At 40.7% G+C, this 18,563-nt stretch overlaps 1 pseudogene; it reads left to right on the top strand.

Moving 5' to 3' along the window:
* The first annotated feature begins 2,455 nt into the window (after nucleotides 1–2,455).
* LOC122838223 lies at nucleotides 2,456–4,142 on the top strand (annotated as a pseudogene).
* Nucleotides 4,143–18,563: the final 14,421 nt, after the last annotated feature.

Raw genomic sequence — 18,563 nt, 5'->3', positions numbered from 1 at the left:
AGAGATCCCCTTTTGATCTGCATTTGGTTCCTGTTTCTGAACACTTACCGATTGAATAGTTTAGTTTAAAATCCTTAACACAAACCTGTTCAAAATTAAGAAATTTGTTCAAAATAAGAATGTTCAATATACCTTTTACACATGGCGTAAGATTAACTGTATTAAGCACTAAAAATAATCATTTTTCCTCAACAATAGCTAATGCAAATAAGAGTGGGCTTAGAGGGCAACCCTGGCGTGTGTCCCTTGAGAGAGAAAATAAATGGGAAGATATCTTATTTGTAAGAACAGATGCTTTGGGTGATGTGTATAACAGGCGTATCCAGGTTATAAAATTTAAACCAAAGCCAAATTTTTCCAGTATGGTAAACAAATAATTAAATTCCACTCGGTCAAATCAATCAATCAATCAATCAAACTTTATTTGTATAGCACATTTCAGTAGCAAGGCATTTCAAAGTGCTTTACATCAAATAAAACACAAAAATACAATGCAACATAGAATCAACAATAAAAACACAACATAGTCAGATTCCGTCAATAAATTTGCAATTGATTACGTTTCGAATACAACTCTAAACAAGTGGGTTTTTAGTTGAGATTTAAAGGAAGTCAGTGTTTCAGCTGTTTTACAGTTTTCTGGAAGTTTGTTCCAGATTTTTGGTGCATAGATGCTAAATGCCGCTTCTCCTCGTTTGGTTCTGGTTCTGGGGGTGCAGAGCAGAACCAGAACCAGAAGACCTGAGAGGTCTGGAAGGTTGATACAACAGCAGATCTTTAATGTATTGTGGTGCTAAACCATTCAGTGAATTATAAACTAACAACAGTATTTTAAAGTATATTCTTTGAGCTACAGGGAGCCAGTGGAGACTTTAAAACTGGTGTTATGTGCTCTAACTTCCTGGTTTTAGTGAGAACACGAGCAGCAGCATTCTGGATCAGCTGCAGCTGTTTGATTGATTTGTTGGACAGACCTGTGAAGACGCTGTTTCAATAATCAATACGACTGAAGATAAATGCATGGATGAGTTTCTCTAGATCTGGCTGAGACATTAGTCCTTTAATCCTGGAAATGTTCTTCAGGTGATAGAAGGCTGTCTTTGTGACTGTCTTTACGTGGCTCTGAATGTTCAGGTCAGAGTCCATCACTACTCCCAGGTTTCTGGCCTGATCACTGGTTTTTAGTTGTAATAACTGAAGCTGTGAACCGACTCTAGATCGTTCCTCTTTAGGTCCAAAAATAATAACTTCAGTTTTGTTTTTGTTCAGCTGGAGGAAGTTTTGGCACATCCACACATTTATCTGTTCTAAGCATCTGTTCAGTGATTGGATGGGTTCTGAGTCTCCTGGTGACATCGTAATGTAGAGCTGTGTGTCATCTGCATAGTTATGGTAGCTAATATTATTTCCTGTTACAACCTGAGCTAGTGGAAGGATATAGATATTGAATAAGAGGGGTCCTAGGATTGAACCTTGGGGTACCCCACATGTGACCTTTGACCTCTTTGATGAGAAGTTTCCAATTGAAACAAAGAAATCCCTGTTCTTTATGTACGATTCAAACCAGTTAAGCACTGGACCGGAGAGTCCGACCCAACTCTCCAGTCGATTCAGTAATATTTCATAGTCAACAGTGTCAAAAGCTGCACTGAGGTCCAACAGAACCAGCACTGTGGTTCTCCCACAGTCCATATTTATATGGATGTCATTGAACACTTTTACGAGGGCAGTTTCTGTGCTGTGGTGAGACCGGAAACCAGATTGGAAGGAGTCAAAGCGGTTGGTTATCATTAGGAAGCTATTTAACTGTTTACACACAACTTTTTCAATAACTTTGCTGATGAATGGGAGGTTGGAGATCGGCCTGTAATTCTGCAGTAGTGATTTGTCTAGATTGTTCTTTTTTATCAGTGGTTTGATTACTGCCGTTTTCAAATCCTGGGGGAAAACGCCTGATGAGAGTGATGAATTTACTATTTGGATCAGATCAATAGCAACAACAGGCAGAACTTTCTTAACCTTCCTATGGTGTTAGGGTCCCGACGGACCCGTTTTGAGTTTTAACATGCATAAAAGCACTTCATACATTTGTTTTTTGAGTTGAAACTTTTTTACTTTGTCAGGGACTTCCATTTAAACAAAGTAAAATTTATTTATTTTTTTTACTAAATTATAAAGTGCTCTGGTGAAAAAAATGACTTTTGTGGTGTTCGGGTCATTTGTGACCCGGTTAAAATTTTCTATTATAAAACAATAAAAAATGCCCAAAATTAAATCATGAACACACAGTCAACCAACAGCCTCTTCCTCCAACCACTTGAGCTTCATTTAGGGGCTTTTCTCTTTGCCTTTTTGCAAGAACAAACAAAGGGAGACATGTCCAGGCTTGTCAAGCCTTTTGAGTGTAGAGGTGGTGACTTGCAGAGTACACATCTCCAATTCACAGGATGCAACAATGAGGAGAAGATTAACTGTAAATGAAGCTTTGGATCACATCTTTGCTGCAAATGAGGCAGAGGACACACAGGATTTTAGCGATGGAAATGAGCAGGCCTCTGAGAACGAAGATGATGTGGAGTACCAATTGGAAGAAACAGACACAACTGATCAGTCTGAAGAGGAGGTCACTGGTGCTGAAGCTGCTCCTGCTGAATCATTCCAATCCAAAAGTGGCAACATCCGTTGGAACACAGTTCCTCCTGATGTGCATGGAAGGACAGCTGCTGCAAACATCATCAAAATGACCCCTGGGGTCACGAGGTTTGCTGTGACAAGAGTAAGTGACATCAAGACGTGCTTTGATCTTTTTTTTTGCCATTGTCACTAAAAAAAGTCATAATTGCTATGACAAAGCTGGAGGGGAAAAAAGTCCATGGCAACACGTGGAAAGACATTGATGAGACGTACCTGGATACCTACATTGGTGTTCTCCTCCTTGCTGGAGTTTACAGATCAAGCAATGAGGCAACTGAGAGTCTCTGGGATGCATCAACGGGCAGAAATATTTTCCGGGCAACAATGTCTCTTCAGACCTTTCAGATGATCTCAAGAGTCCTCAGATTTGACAATCGAGACACCAGAGCAAAATCTGACAAGCTTGCTCCCATCAGGGATGTTTGGGAGAGATGGGTGCAACTCCTTCCACTGATGTTCAACCCAGGGCCAGAGGTGACAGTGGATGAACGTTTTCTCCCTTTCCGAGGAAAATGCCCGTTCCGGCAATACATGCCCAGCAAGCCAGGCAAATATGGCATAAAAATCTGGGCAGCCTGTGATGCTAAAACAAGCTATGCGTGGAACCTACAGATTTACACAGGCAAATCTGCAAGCGGCATCCCGGAAAAAAACCAAGGAAAACGTGTAGTCCTCGATTTGACTACTGGACTGCAGGGTCACAACATCACTTGTGACAATTTTTTTACCAGCTATGACCTTGGACAAGAACTTCTCAGGAGGAAACTCACCATGGTGGGCACCGTAAAAAAAAATAAACCTGAGCTGCCCACTGAAATGTTGCTGGTGAAGGACAGGGCTCCACTTTCCTCCAAATTTGTTTTCACAGATACCACCACTGTTGTTTCATACTGTCCAAAAAAACGACGAAATGTGATACTGATGTCCACTCTTCACAAAGATGCTGCTGTGTCATCAGGAAGTGACAAAAAGCCCATAATCATCCTGGACTACAACAAAAACAAAGGAGGAGTTGACAATCTGGACAAGCTGACTGCCACCTACACTTGCCAGCGAATGACCAGGAGATGGCCAATGGTTGTGTTTTACAACATCCTCAATGTGTCTGCATACAATGCATTTGTGGTGTGGACCCATATTCACCAAGGGTGGAACTCAACCCAAAATACCAAGCGGAGAATGTTTCTTGAGGAGCTCGGGAATTCCCTTGTCAAGCCGCACATTGAGCAACGGGAACGGGTGCCCCGAGACCCAGCTGCTGCAGACTTGGTCAGACAGCTGCAGTGGTCACCAAACACGCCATCCACATCCACAGCAACAAGAAGAGCATCAGCATCACCTTCCCCCTCATCAGCCAGCCCTGCCTCAAGCACTCCATCCACATCCACATCCACAATGCCAGTGGGACCACCTCGCTCAAAAAGAAAGAGGTGTCAGGTCTGCCCTAGCAATATGGACAGAAAAACCTACATAGTGTGCTTCACCTGCAACAAATATATCTGCAAAGAACACACTAAAAGTGTCACTTTTTGCAACACATGCATCTAAACACACACATACACACACAGGCATGTTCTTTGCACAGAGTATTGATAGAACAAGTACTTGATTTCTTTTGATGTGATTTTCTCGATTGGTTTTTGTTTATTTATTTGCAAATCTTTGTTTTATTGTAATTTATTATTATTTATGACTGTTCTGTTTTTCATATTGTTAAATATTGTATTAAAGTTCTATTGTGTGGGAAAAAAAGACTTGTTTTTGCCCTTTTCTTGAAGCAAATATATACGGCTCCAAAATGACCCGAAACACCATAGATGTCACTATATTTGATAATATTAAAATTAAAATCTTTTTTTTGTTGAACATTTAAAAAATTTGTTTTAGTATCTCTCAGTTACACTCAGGTAACAGAACAACTGATTATTTTGTTGCCTTCTACTCTTAAGGTTCATTTGACCACTTTTTAGACATTGAAAACGAGGGGTATGCCTGTTAAAACAAAGGCCCAGGGGGCCACAAAAAAATATTAATACCAATCTTTTCATGGATAAGGGAGCCCAACCAGCTAAACAAGAGTTAAGAAAACATTGGATGATAAAAGATTGTTTTTAGGGTATTTTATGGCTGATTTAATACACGGGTCCAAAATGACCCGCTAACACTACAGATGGCAGCAGAAAGCTAACACCAGAGGAAGGTTAAAGAAATGTGTGGGTAGGACATCCAGACAGCAAGAACTGGAGCTTAAGTGACTTATAATTTCCTCTAGGGTTTTATAATTAAGGAGTTGAAATTGGGTCATTTCTCTTGCATTTGTTTTGTTTGGGTTCAGTGTTGGTACTGACTTTATAGTGGATGTGCAGATTAATCCTCTGATTTTTTTAATTTTCTCTGAAAAGAAACTGGAAAACTGGTTGCAGGCAGCAATAGAATGAAATTCAGGTGGTAACGTGATAGGAGGGTTTGTGAGTCTGTCAAATGCCTTTTCCGCGTCCAGAGAGGCAACTATTTCAGGAATCTCCCCAGACACAGGGGAATAGAGGACATTTAAAAGTTTGCGAATATTTGTAAAAGGCTGACGACCCTTTATAAAACCAGTTTGGTCTGTTGAGACGATGTTGGGTACAACATTCTCTAACCTTGATGCTAGCAGTTTGGCTAAAACTTTGACATCAACATTAAGCAAAGATATAGGTCGATATGAGCCACAATCATTTGGGTCTTTGCCTGGCTTTAAAAGAAGTGAAATGGAAGCCTCTGTTAGGGTTTGTGGTAAATGGTTCTGATTAAATGAGTGATTAAACATTTCAAGTAACAGGGGAGCAAGTTGAAGAGAAATTTTTTTATAAAACTCAACGGTATAACCGTCAGGTCCAGGTGATTTGCCATTCTGCATTTTATGAATGGAATCTATAATCTCTTGTAGCTTTATGGCTTCCTCAAGGCTGCCTTTGACTTGTGTATCTACTTGTGGTATATCAATATTATCTAAAAAGCCAATCATTTTGGATTTATCTTGCGGGGGACAAGATGTGTATAGTTTAGAATAAAAATCCTTAAAGGTGTTGTTTATCTCTATTGGGTGTAGACCCCGTCTAATACCTCAGATACGTAATACTCCACAATCCTTTACCCTACGGTAAAGGATTGTGGAGTATTACGTATCTGAGGTATTAGACGGGACGCTGATTTACATTTAAGCTGATAGGCCAAAAGACGGCCTGCCTTATCCCCATGTTCATAATATTGTCGTTTTAACCAAAGTTGGTATTTTTCAGTTATTTCTGTAGACAAAAGATCATATTGGGTCACCAATGTAACCTTTTCCTTATATAAGTCGGGTGTTGGAGTAGTAGAATATTGTTGGTCAATTTGTTTTAATGATACTAAGAGATCGTTTGCTTTTTGCTTTCTTTCTTTACTCCGTGAAATAGAATAAGAAATTATCTTCCCTCTTATAACTACTTTAAGTGCTTCCCACAATATGAATGGGGATTGTCAAGAAATCTGGTAATGTAAATATGAGATCTGTCCAGGCTCATGCAGAAAAAACGGATCATAAAAAGCCTAGAAGATTGCCACAGCCCTGTATGTTGATTGAAAATGATTACTTACTGTGTATTCTTTATATGAGAGATGTATTCTGTGATATATTAATGTTGTAACAAGAAACTAGGATCAAATCATCTAATGTACTAATATTTTATATGATTTTCAAGTCGGAACTTTTATGATTAAAGTGAGTACAGGAAAAGAAGAAGTATAAGGTTGGGGTGTGGAGGTTGAAAGGTTGGGGTGTGGAGGTTGAAAAATACCGCTGTTGCACTTCAGCACATAGTTTCATAAGTACGGGTCATTATGTCTCATTATGTCCCAAGTTAGAGTCTATTGCAATTTTCATAAGTACGGGTCATTATGTCCCAAGTTAGAGTCTATTGTTCTCGGAAAGTCCCGGGTGTTACAAACACGAATGCAAAGGGTCAGGTTGCGCAACCATGTGGTTGCGCACAAACTGTTCTTTGTCTTTCTCTCTCTCCCTCTCTCGGTGTATTCCCCCGGGGAGGTAGCAAAGTATAAAAACATGAAACTAGGGAGAGACGGGGTTCTTCGTCCCCGGCGCTGAGATTCGACACAAGTGCGGCCAGAAGACCAGCAGAGGACTACGCCCTGGAACCAAGGAAAGCACCTCACAAGGAGGACAACGGAGCTCCTCACGCCGGACTAAAGGGCGAGTTCCACTGACCCACTGCCTTGGTTCCTCATTGGATTTCTAAACTCTGCACTCGACCCAGCGATCTCAAAATCACATCGCAACAGACTTGGGGAACTGAACAAAAGTCAAAGGATCGACTAAAAGCTGTTCAGCTGGATATAGCAGGCAGTTCATTTTGTTTCGGTTCCAAGGAGGATTTAAGTTCATGAATAAAGACTCTGACCAAGGACCACAAGGACTTCTGTTGCCAAGATCCAATACCACCGAGGGGTATGAGATTGCCGCACCCCAAAGCCTTATTTTATAGACAGATGACAGTGTAGGGAGGTTGTTAGGTGAAGGTTGAATTGATCTAAATTATATTGATTTTCTTTGTATGGTAAACTCAAGTAAATTCTGTATGCCTGTCATTTTCCCTGCTATAGCTTGCTTAATAAATACATATATCTTAAAAATTCTGATTAGGTTGTGGACATTGAAATTAATTGAGTCATTTGAATTAAAGTTCTTCTATTTATAGTAAAATCAGTATACATGATTCCAGTAAAGTGGTGGCTTCGGACTTTCCTTTGGTGAGAGTAAAATAATGACCCTGTGATTTGAATCCTAGTCACTAAATATTATCTAGCCGTTACCAAGTGCACGTTACGACAGGAAGAGAACTACCGTTAACAGAAGTGGTTATTGGAACTATGCAGCTGTGAGGGCTACTCGGTTGATTGTTCCTTAACTGAAAAGGGTCATAACTTCTGGATAGGTGGTAGTTAGTGCTAGACGAGTCTCTTCCGCCACCAGTTTAAACAGATTATCTCTTATAGATCTTGTTCAGGGTAAGACCCGGGTCTTAGAGATTTTCCGGACCTGTTAGACAGAGAACTGGTTCAGTAGCCAGACCGAGGAGTTGTGAGGAGAGGGCGGGGCTGGCTATTGCGTAGTAACAAACAGGATATGGAATCAGATTTGTTAAAATATATGAACTCATCTATTTCTTTACTAATGAATTCACAGAAATGACTGTCTGATAGTAAAGATGTGTCTAATCTCCAAACTCTTGGTTGTGTGACATTTTGAGAGAACAAAATATCTAGGGAGACCGGCGCATGGTCAGATTCAACAATAGTATTGTATTCAATTCTCTTTGTAAAAGGGAGAAGTGTCTTGTCAATGAGGAAAAAATTTATACGACTGTATGTGTGGTGAACATGTGAGAAGTAGGAGAATTCTTTTTTGTTAGGATTAAAGAACCTCCATGGGTCAACCCAACCTGCCTTATCAGCAAACTCACCAAGAGCAAGAGACATTTTAGAGCGGGATAAGTTTCTAGGGCTAGAGCGGTCCATAGCTGGGTCCATAACCGTGTTGAAGTCCCCCGATAGAATAAGACTATGTCTATTTAAGTCTGGGAGAAGAGAAGTGAGTTTATGTATAAAGTCCACATCATCCCAGTTCGGGGCGTAAATACTAGATAGAATCACAGGAGAGTTAAACAGCGTCCCAGATACTATCACAAGTCGTCCCTGGGGGTCAGAGATGACCCGAGATGGTGTAAACAATGTTTTTTTGTGGATCAGGATGGCTGCCCCTCGTGCCTTATTATTAAAGTTAGAGTGGAAACTCTGTCCAATCCAATTCCTCTTAAGCCTGAAATGATCTGCTATTTTCAAATGAGTTTCCTGTAAAAATATTATTTCTGCGTTCAGTCTCTTTAAGTGAGAGAAGATCTTTGCTCTCTTGTTAGGCCCATTCATCCTTCTCACGTTCCAGGTAATGAAACGTGTTGGAGTTACACCTATATCTGCCCTAACACTATCAATTTTGTGCGACATATGACATCTTCAAAAATGAAAAGCATGATGAACATCCCCCCAAAAAAAAAACAAAAAAAACCCACCCCACACCCTTCTTAAAAATAATTCTCCCTTTAACCCCAACTGAACATATCCTATGCCTGTCCTCGGAACATGGACAGACTGCAGGTTCTCTTCTAACTCCTGAACCTTCCGATACACACTCTTCTCTTAACTAGTGAAGAGCCTACCAGGGATGGTTTATATTAGTTGAAACCATTCCGGTATTAAAAATTAAAGTAAAGCCATACCGTTAAACATACCGTTAATGTACACTCAGTTATGTTAAGTATATAGGTAAAGAGAAAGAAAAAGAAAATATCCAAAATTCTCAAAAACAATTAGATTACCCAAAATAGACTTTGGCAAGAGTTCACATACGTGTCAGAGCGTCTTCCAAGCAGTAAGAAGGTGACCACACAACAGGTACACACGACCCGACTAGACCATGTCGGTCCTCTTCCCCAACCACCAGCTGATTGCAGTAAGCTCGTGCTTCTTCCGGAGTGTTGAAGTCGAGGGTTTTTTCCTTATGGAAGACTTGTAGGTTAGCTGGATAACGCAAGCGAAACTTGATCCCCTTCTCGTAGAGTGTTTAACGCCGTTAAATTCAGCGCGTTTCTTCGACAGAGCAGCGCTGTAGTCAGGGTATATTCTCAGTGTAGCGCCCTGGTAGGTACTTGTGTGCTGCCTTGCCCACTGCAGTAGCCGTTCCTTCTCCTGGTGTCTTTGAAAGCATACCACAAACGGGCGCGGAGGGCGGCTAGTGTCGCTGGGTTTTGCGCCCACCCTGTGTGCTCTCTCCAGCACAGAGGCTGAGTCGAAGAGTGCGTTGCTGCGGGTGAGCTTGTAACGGCACCAGTGATTCTTGAATGAGGGTGGAGATGTCTTCTTTTAAACTTTCTCGTTGCTTGGCTAACTCTTGTACTAGTTGGGTCATAGTTAATCCATCGCTTTTGGAAGGTCTAGCGTCGGAAGCCATGGTGGCTGGCTTGCTAGCAATGGCGTTCCGCGTGGTTATCGAGGAGGTTTGTTTTTGCTTGGAGGTAGCCATTAACCGGCCAAAGTTGTCCAAAACGGTAATGTGTACAAGATACATCTATTCTGTGGTAAATATATAAGCTTTGGTCTCATAAGTTAGAAATTGGGTCAGAGCTCTTCACACTCGCTGCCTACTCCTTCATGACCCAAACCGGAAGTCATTAATTAACAATTCTGACCCTGTTCCACCTCAGTTTGAGCCCAGCAGACTGATTCTGAGAATGATGTGGCATGTGAGAAGTTGAAATGGTCATTTCGAAATGCAAACAAAAACCTGATATAATATTTTGTATCCAGGCATCAGGGCTGGCCTGAGTCTCGATGGGGTCCTAAGCAAAATTTGGTTTTGGGGTCCTCTATTTCTGCTAACAATGTGAACTTGCTGGAATCAACAGTTACAATATTAGATCATTCGCACACCTGCTATAAACATATTGCATCTCTGATAGTGCTGTTTATATTATATCCAATGCATGTATAATATAGAATACATTTATCGGCCAATCTGGGCACCAATTTCCTTAATTTTGGGGGATCGTGATCGGCTGATACTTACGTGTGAAGCCCTTATCTTATTTTTGTTAGCAAAGGTTTAAAAATCAGTCTCTGTCAAACCCAGAATTGGTGTTTTGTGGTTTTTCCGATCACAACATAACACACACAATGCATAAGTCCACTGGTCACATCAGCATTATATGTACTTAACAGCTGATTGTATATGAAATGATCAATAACAGAGGAACAGCACTGATTAGGCGCCCCTCCCCTCCTGCCAGCCGCTCTCTCCTCCCATACAAGTAGCTTGGGCACGCGTCCCTTCGAGAACGCGCTGAGGTGCCTTTTTTTTTTCTTTTAAATTTGAATTGTAGTAGTGCACTTGACAACAGGGAGCTAAAGATAGGGCGGCAGAAAAAAACTCTGGGGCACAAAACAGTAAACGGAAGAGGGGGAGGGATAAACATGTTGGAGAGACGAAGAAAAGCTTTTCAAAGTGGTCGAAAGACAGTAGGTAAGTAATGTCAGTGTATCAACAAGACAGTTGTAAATATTCTGGTTAGCTTAAGCTAGCCTAAAATGACAGCTGGTTGTTGGTGTCACCACTCCGTATTAAACCAATATGGGATGTGATATATTCCATATGGCTATAAATGTGATACACTGAAAAAAAGGAATTTAGGGGGTTATCAGATCAACAAAAGAATATCATATACTTTTAACTAAATAATTTCATGTTTCAAACAAAACGTGATACAATCATGTTGGATAAACAAGAAATTCAACAACTTAAATTTATGAAATTTATAAATGTTGAGATAACATGATTCATTTTAGTCAGAATGATTTTGTGCTGAAGAAAACAAGTGAGATCACAGGATATCACGCAAGATCATGGGAAATCACAGGATATCACACAGGACCACGCGAGACAATGTCTCAACTTGAATAACGGATTCAAGTTGAGATAACATGATTCAATTTAGTCAGATTCATTTCTCTCTGAAGAGGATCTAGCAAGATCAGGGAAGACTTCAAAGCGGTTTTAGTTACACATTAACTATAGAATTATTATATATTATTATATTTCTCTGCAGGGCACGGGAAGAACTGCACGGAAACAGTTCTTACAGTGCAGCTGATTGTATAGTAGGCACTGTTACAGTGCATTTAATAACTGAAAAAATTGTCTTTGAGTTAACGTAATTAAATTATGGAAAGGATTTTTGCAGGATTAAATAGTTTTCTTTCAGCATGAAGCATGTCTGTTGAGCTAACTTAATTTTCATGAGTTAGATCAACTTAGTCACTGTAACATATGCTGGTTTCTCAGGCGTGTTGTGGTGGCGCAGGAGATTAGCACACTACATGTTTGGAGGCCTTAGTCCTCGACGCAGAATGAATAATAAATAATAAATCTGTATTCCTATAACACCACGGTCCATCAGTCCACAGGTGAGTCTCCTTACCTTTTGATGTTTGGCAAAGAGTCATGTTTACCTGTTGACTTTCTCCTTGGAAGGATTCCAGAGATCCGAGAGTTGAGAGTGGAGGCCTGACCTGCATAGGCACAGACTCCGGGTTGCCTTTGATGGTGCTCGAGATTGCCTGAAAGTGGTCGCTGACCGTCGGAAAAACCGCCATGATGCTGGAGGCCTAGCCAGTGAATTGTTCGAAAAGCAACTGGTCTATGTTCAAGATCACAGTAATAAAGCAAGGAGTAAGATTCAGGATTTATTGAATCCCATAATCCATACTGTATTAAAGCTCTAACTTCAGGAGGTTCTGTGTACACCTTTGCACCCTTGGATAGCCTTCAGAGGCTGAGAACAGTGCACCGTTTGATGTTGAAACCAGCTCCTGAAGGACTCTGGCCTCAAGAGCTTAGGAGAGGCAAGGACATTTCCAACACTACGATAGGGGAGGCGGACTGTATGTATGAGGTGGGTTTAGATTTAGTCTATGTGGTAACTCGATCAACAGGTGTGGAGGCACCTGTCTCTAAAGTTCAGGTGGGTGAAAGTCAATGTACCCTCCCTATTTTTCCTCAATCTGCCCCTACAGTTGCTCCTCAGGAGACTGGAGAAAGCTTGGGTCCCTTCAGATGGACAACAAGGAAAACGGACGGTTATCATTCAAACCCTCATCACCTTCCAGAGAGGCCAAGATGTAGGGCAGAAGGGGCAACAGTCTCTCAGATCACTGATGCTGGTAGCAGTGTGGCTGACATTTTTCCACCATGGTGTTAGTAGGGTATCTGTATATTGACGGGCTGTCAATACAAAAAGAGGGGTAGATTGTAGCCGGGGCATCTTGTCCCGGAAGTATGGTGCTGTGCACTCTTCCTCTTGCCCATATATGGAAGACACTGTGACAGAGCGCAGCTGGTTTGTTAGGGAGACAGGTAACCACCATTTACGTTTAAAAGCAGGCAGATCGCTGAGGAGATCAGATCCCAGAGGTATGTTTAACATTGAGCGTGAGGTGGGTTTAGAATTATTTCTGCTGCCTCCACAACCCTTTTCTGTCCATGGATTGACCCCCCCTGCCAAGCCCTTCACGGATCTCATCTGTCCTGGATTTCTGGACCTTGACCCAAGCTTCGCCTCACAACCACTGAGTATTGCCTGCCCCTCAAACTAAGTTTGCTCTCTGTCCTCCTGTGTATAACCTCTGCCTGATTATTGTCAAAGTCCCTGGGTGTCGCCTCTTGGATCTCTTTGTGGAGAGTCTCAATGCTTCCACAGTAGCCTGTTCTACCTGGTTTCTCAGCTCCACCCGTCCACTGCTCCACAGGTCAGGTAAGCTGAACATTTCCTTTGTCAGTGGATCACCAGCCTTCTCCCCTCTCTTCTCAGTGCTGTATTTGACGACCTCATCCTAAGCAGCTAATTTTCTATTAGCAGCTTCACAGATCTTTTTTATAAACACTAAATTACGAAGACATATTAAAACATACCTTTATCTTGGCTTTTTTTTCTATTCTTCCTCTTTTCTATCTCCCTGAAGGATAAGTCCTTTCTTAGACGTTGTTTTGTTAACTTATCTTCTACTGGAGCTTTGGACCTTTGGATGTGCGCTGCACGGCAGCTCAAATTACCAGCAAAGTGTGCATGACCTACCTTGGCCACCATGAGGCCCCCAAGAGCATGTTTTGTTTTTGTTTTTTTGCCCATAAAATAAAGATTTCTACACATATCATTGTTGTAAAAACAAATGACTCCATGATGAAATTGTGTTTTTGTTATGACAGAAATTGTTACTATAAAAAATAATTAAAATAAAGACAAAAAACAGATCAGCTCCCCTTGGGGGGCCCATTGGTGGCCATGGGGCCCTAAGTGGCTGCTTAGTTTTCGTATACCTTATAAGTGTTGAGCTGAGTCTGGACAGTAACAGCTGGATGTACAGAACTTGTAAAAATCTTTTCAAGTTAATACAAACAAATTTGTTCAAAAGGAAGAAAAGCTGAAATAATAAAATAAACTGGTTTTGCCTTGAAATAAACACTAAATCTTACAAAAAGTGCTTGGTCAAACATATTAGTATGCTTGAAATAGGATAAAACAAATTTACAAACTGTTCATCGAGCTGTGTCAGCTTGTTTTAAGTAAATATCTCTTTAGTGATAAAAATGTAACTCCTCTGACATTTTATTCACATAAGACATTTTTCCATGTAATAAGTGAAACCGTCTGCCAGTGAAACTAAACTTTTTTATTCTAGCATTAATGAATCTGATTCAGCTGTTTTCATTTTTTCCTCTGTTAAAATGTAAGTTAAATTAGACTTGAGATACATTAAATTAAAGGTGGAACGATTTCTTTTTTATCATAAACATTAAATGAAAACTGTTTGTTTTGCTTGACAAAGTAAATACTCCAGTTTTTTACATTTACTAAACCCAAGACATGAGCTGGTGGCAGTAAAGAAAAAGCCCTCTAAGGATTTTGGCTCTAACCAGGTGGATATGAATATAATAACTTTAAACATAACTGGATACAAAGGCAGCTTTATGTAAGATGATCTCTGAGGCATAAAGAAGAAGCTAACGATTTTCAATCTGTGTCATTCAAGCTGTGTGACTCCCAGTTGGATGTAATAACTCCCTGGAGCAGAACTGAATTAACAAATAACATGCAGACTATCTCATTTTGTGTCACAGTGACAACAAAATTGGGTGTTATACGTTGCAAAAATTACACACAGAGGAAACCACAGCACAGCTCTTTGACATACAATGAATCAGTTTGCTTATAAGCGGCAATTAGAAAAAACTATCTGATATGAGATAAAGATCTATATATGCATTTTGTTGATCCAAACTGAACTAAAATAGAAAAAGTTTGATCTGACTTCATACTATGCAATAATAAAATGTCTTGTAACTCTGTGGATGTAACTCTGGCTTCAACTGAATTTGAACTCTTTAACTCCTCATTCTACTTGCTACATTCCTGTTCTGGTATTGCGTTTTGCTCTGATGTTGTGACAGTCGGCAGTAGTTGCTGTACATGCCTTGTATCACTTGCTCCCAATCCTTTAACGTTTACTGCCTTATGTCTACAAGGCGACTCTGACCGCCTCCCTCGCCCATCTCTCCCCCATAGAGCATGCCACTCTGGATTTCCGTCACTGCTTCTTTTAATGTCCGCTGTTGTAATCACTGCCTGTAGGCCCAGGGGCATCTCTGGTTTAATCTAGTTTCAAAACTCCTTCCGCCCTGGGCCCTCTCATGTGTCAGTCCCGTTTTCATCACGCGTGCCGTGCTCAATGTGGAGCGCCGAATACCTACAGCCCGCTGAAATATGTATAAACATACCCTGAAATCTACAAATGTGTTCAGTTTGAGCAAGTCGAGAGTCTTGAAACTCGACATGGTGCAACTGCATTGACACACTTCGCTCAACTTTGGTGTATTGCCTCCAACAGGAGGGGAAGGAGAAGAGTGACAGAGCTCACAGCCCAGAAACAGCAGCAGTGAAAATAAAGAGAGCAGTAGTACAGTAACAAAGTGTCTTAGGATTGTTTTCTTTCCCTCGTTCTCTCTCTCTTTTCATCCTGTCAGTCTTTCAACTACTCTGATGCATTTCCATGAAAACAACAAAACAGTGTCAGAGGTATTAAGAAAAAGATATTTTAAGCTAGCTTAGTATAGAAAAGTTTGGCTCTCTCTCTCTTCCTTCCCGGGTCCCTGAGCGGATGACTTCACGGCCGGAAGAAAACAATGAGGCGTGCTGACGTCACAGTGTTACAGAGTTTAATCCAATAGAAAACCACAATGAAGGAACAACAAAAACTGCAAAGCAACCAAGATACAAACTCATTACCTGAGACAGACAAAAAATAAAAAAGCAAAGACAGAAAGAAGGACAAAGACGCGTCTTTGGAGAGAGCTGGCAGGAAAAGCAGAATCGACCAGCTATCTGAATTCTTATTATTGAGCATTCACATTTCTAGTGAAGGCGTTTCTTTTTGTTAATATATGCGAATAGGGCGTACCCCTGTTTTGACCAACCAAAAGCTACCTTGGAAAAACTTAGACCTTCCCCTAAGTTACGGCAGAAATCAAAAGTTGTTTACTACTTGTTAAAATTATAAGTTATTTTCATTAAACTTAGTTTTCTGCTTTTCTGATTTCAGCATCTCCAAAAACTTAAATCTTTGTCACAGAACAAAATGAGGTAGAATTCCTTTTTGTAATTCAAACAATTTTCCTTTGATTCTGAAATTATCCCTGATAATACATTTTTTCAAATACATTCATCATCTACTAGATTAATACTTCTAACTTGGATAATAAACTTTAATCAAAAACATGCAATTAGTATTTAAAGATGTATTAAAATTAGACGTTAGTACCAGGCTTTAACCAACTCCAGACGCAGCTCTCTTCTCTGAGAGACCCCCGACCTTCGACCTCTGAGCCAGGGAGATATGGTTTATGGCCCACCTAATTTAAAGCCTTTCAAGAGAATAGTGTTTTGGTTAAACTCCTCCAAGAGAATGTTTATCTCTTGCCTCCTTGCTGTCTCCTGGCTTACATCTGTTTAGCTTTAGTCCAGATAAGAATGTTCAATCTACCTAAATGCACATTGCTGTGAGATTAACTATATTAAACGCTCAAAATAGTTATATTTCCTCAACAGAGGTGTTTTTAGACCCTGGAGTAGAAACACGCTAACTCAAGATTCTGGAAGCAATGCAGGGAGATGTTTTTATTATTTTTGTGTTTTCAGCCAAATAATGAAAGACAAGTTCAACTGTGGGTTTTATTAGAGAGTGTCGAATTCCTGTAAAGTTTCTGCTAATGATCACATTGTCTGTTAAATGGTCATTATGTCAGCATGCTCTGTATTAATTCTCCTTCAAAGAGACTTTAAATCTCTCGGGAACGTTTGTAGCTGACGACTTTAGAGTTTCAGCCGTCTGTTGTGTGTACATGCCGGGTTATGCAGGGCTGCTGCAATTCCATTTATGTGAGGCTGAAAATCTCTCAATACCATTTAGAGCTTTCTTGGACACCATGACAGAGTGGAGCGGCACAGCAGCATTCATTTTGTATCTGTGGCCAGGAGCCTCTGACACCTGGCAGACAGAGGGAAATGAAAAGAGGCTGCTGCAGCAGCAGCCAGTCGCATCATGCTTCATCTGCTCAGAGACTTGACTTATTCTCCAGCTGTGTGGGCACCGTCTTTGAATGCAACGATATAGCTACCAAATGTAGGGAAGGGAATAAAAAAAAACACAATGCATGACTGGGTTGCTGTTGCCCTGAAAGGTTTGCGAACAAAACCTTTTGTCCAGGATTTACACTAAAATATGTTCCTACTTTGGTCATAGTTGCAAATTAACTTGAAGACAAGAAGCTCTAATGTTGAAGACACTTTTGAATTGTCAAGATCAAATTTACATTTTTTTACAAATAGCAATTTGAAAAGCGGGGCTCCTTCAGACTAGCCCGTATAAATTAGGTGTTTACCTGGTGGAACTGCTGAGCTCATTATAGGAGTTACTGCTCAATGCAATGCTGGTAAAAACGTTGTTAAATGGTTAACAAAGCAGCCATGTTGGGATGACTTCCTGGAGGCCGAGCTTCAAGAAGAGCAGGAGTTCTTAAGGAGACAGAGGCCCACCTTCATAGTGTTAAAATACAAAGTCAAGTTTCTTTTAAGTCATATTTGTTTTATACAGCATTTAACAACTGAAGTTAACATAGTTAGTTGAGTGTATAAAAAAATGTTCAGAGGGTATAGACACAACACCTGTCTATATTAACATGTAAAACCCTGAACTATGTTTAGGAAAAACACGAGTCTCCAAAATTAGATTCATTTCTTATTGAAGGACGACACGGCGCCTGCTATCCTGGCTCCACAGGTACATTCATACGTTACAGCTACTGCTGTTTCAGCAAAGTCATTCTAGACTCTGTCAGCTGAAAGAAGCAGCCAACAAGTAAAATTCTCAGCCCTTCATACTCCGTGTTGCTAGCAAAATGTATAGGCTACACTGAATCATTTCTCCAGGAAAAGTAAGAATTACAGGGATTGCTTTTTGATTATCTTCCATGGCAATTTAAAAGCTATTTCTCTGTGTAAGAACTGCAGAAATGAGAGGCAGCGATTTAATCTCTGCTTCAGAAATTGCACTTTGAGGAAGACACAGAGGAAAGAAGTGCAGAGGGAGGCGACTGATGGATCATCTTATCATGCTGGCCATGAGTTGTTTCAAGGTTGCTGATTGTTGCCCTGTTCGAAAAGGGGGACCAGAGGGTGTGCTCCAATTATAGGGGAGTCACACTCTTAAGCCTCCCTGGCAAGGTCTATTCAGGGGTTCTGGAGAGGAGGGTCCATCGGATAGTCGAGCCTCGGATTCAGGAAGAGCAGTGTGGTTTTCGTCCTGGTCGTGTAACACTGGACCAGCTCTTTGGGAGTGAGACTCAAAAACTTTCCTTCCTTTTTTCACTCTCTTACTGTGGCTAAATGATGAGGAAAGGGGCTACACTCAGAGCAAACCCTTCTTCACTGCTGTTCATATTCACAATTTAACAATTTGTGAATCTGATACCACCTGCAGCCCCATTGCTGTCCTCTCTGCTAAAATACGCTTTTGTAAGCCATTAACACACACAAAAAAAAAAAAATTCTAAAAACTAGGCAAACAAAGAAACAGAGCTGCACATGTGGTGAGGCTGACAGAAAATCACATACGGTTGAAGAACAATCAGTTTCATCAAGGTTCAAATGTTGCATATCTAAGAAAAGCCT

Source organism: Gambusia affinis, linkage group LG01, assembly GCF_019740435.1.
Source record: "Gambusia affinis linkage group LG01, SWU_Gaff_1.0, whole genome shotgun sequence".
In the NCBI taxonomy this organism is placed as follows: Eukaryota; Metazoa; Chordata; class Actinopteri; order Cyprinodontiformes; family Poeciliidae; genus Gambusia; species Gambusia affinis.
Note: the sequence above shows the minus strand (reverse complement) of the source record. Positions and strands in the feature narration are given on the sequence as shown.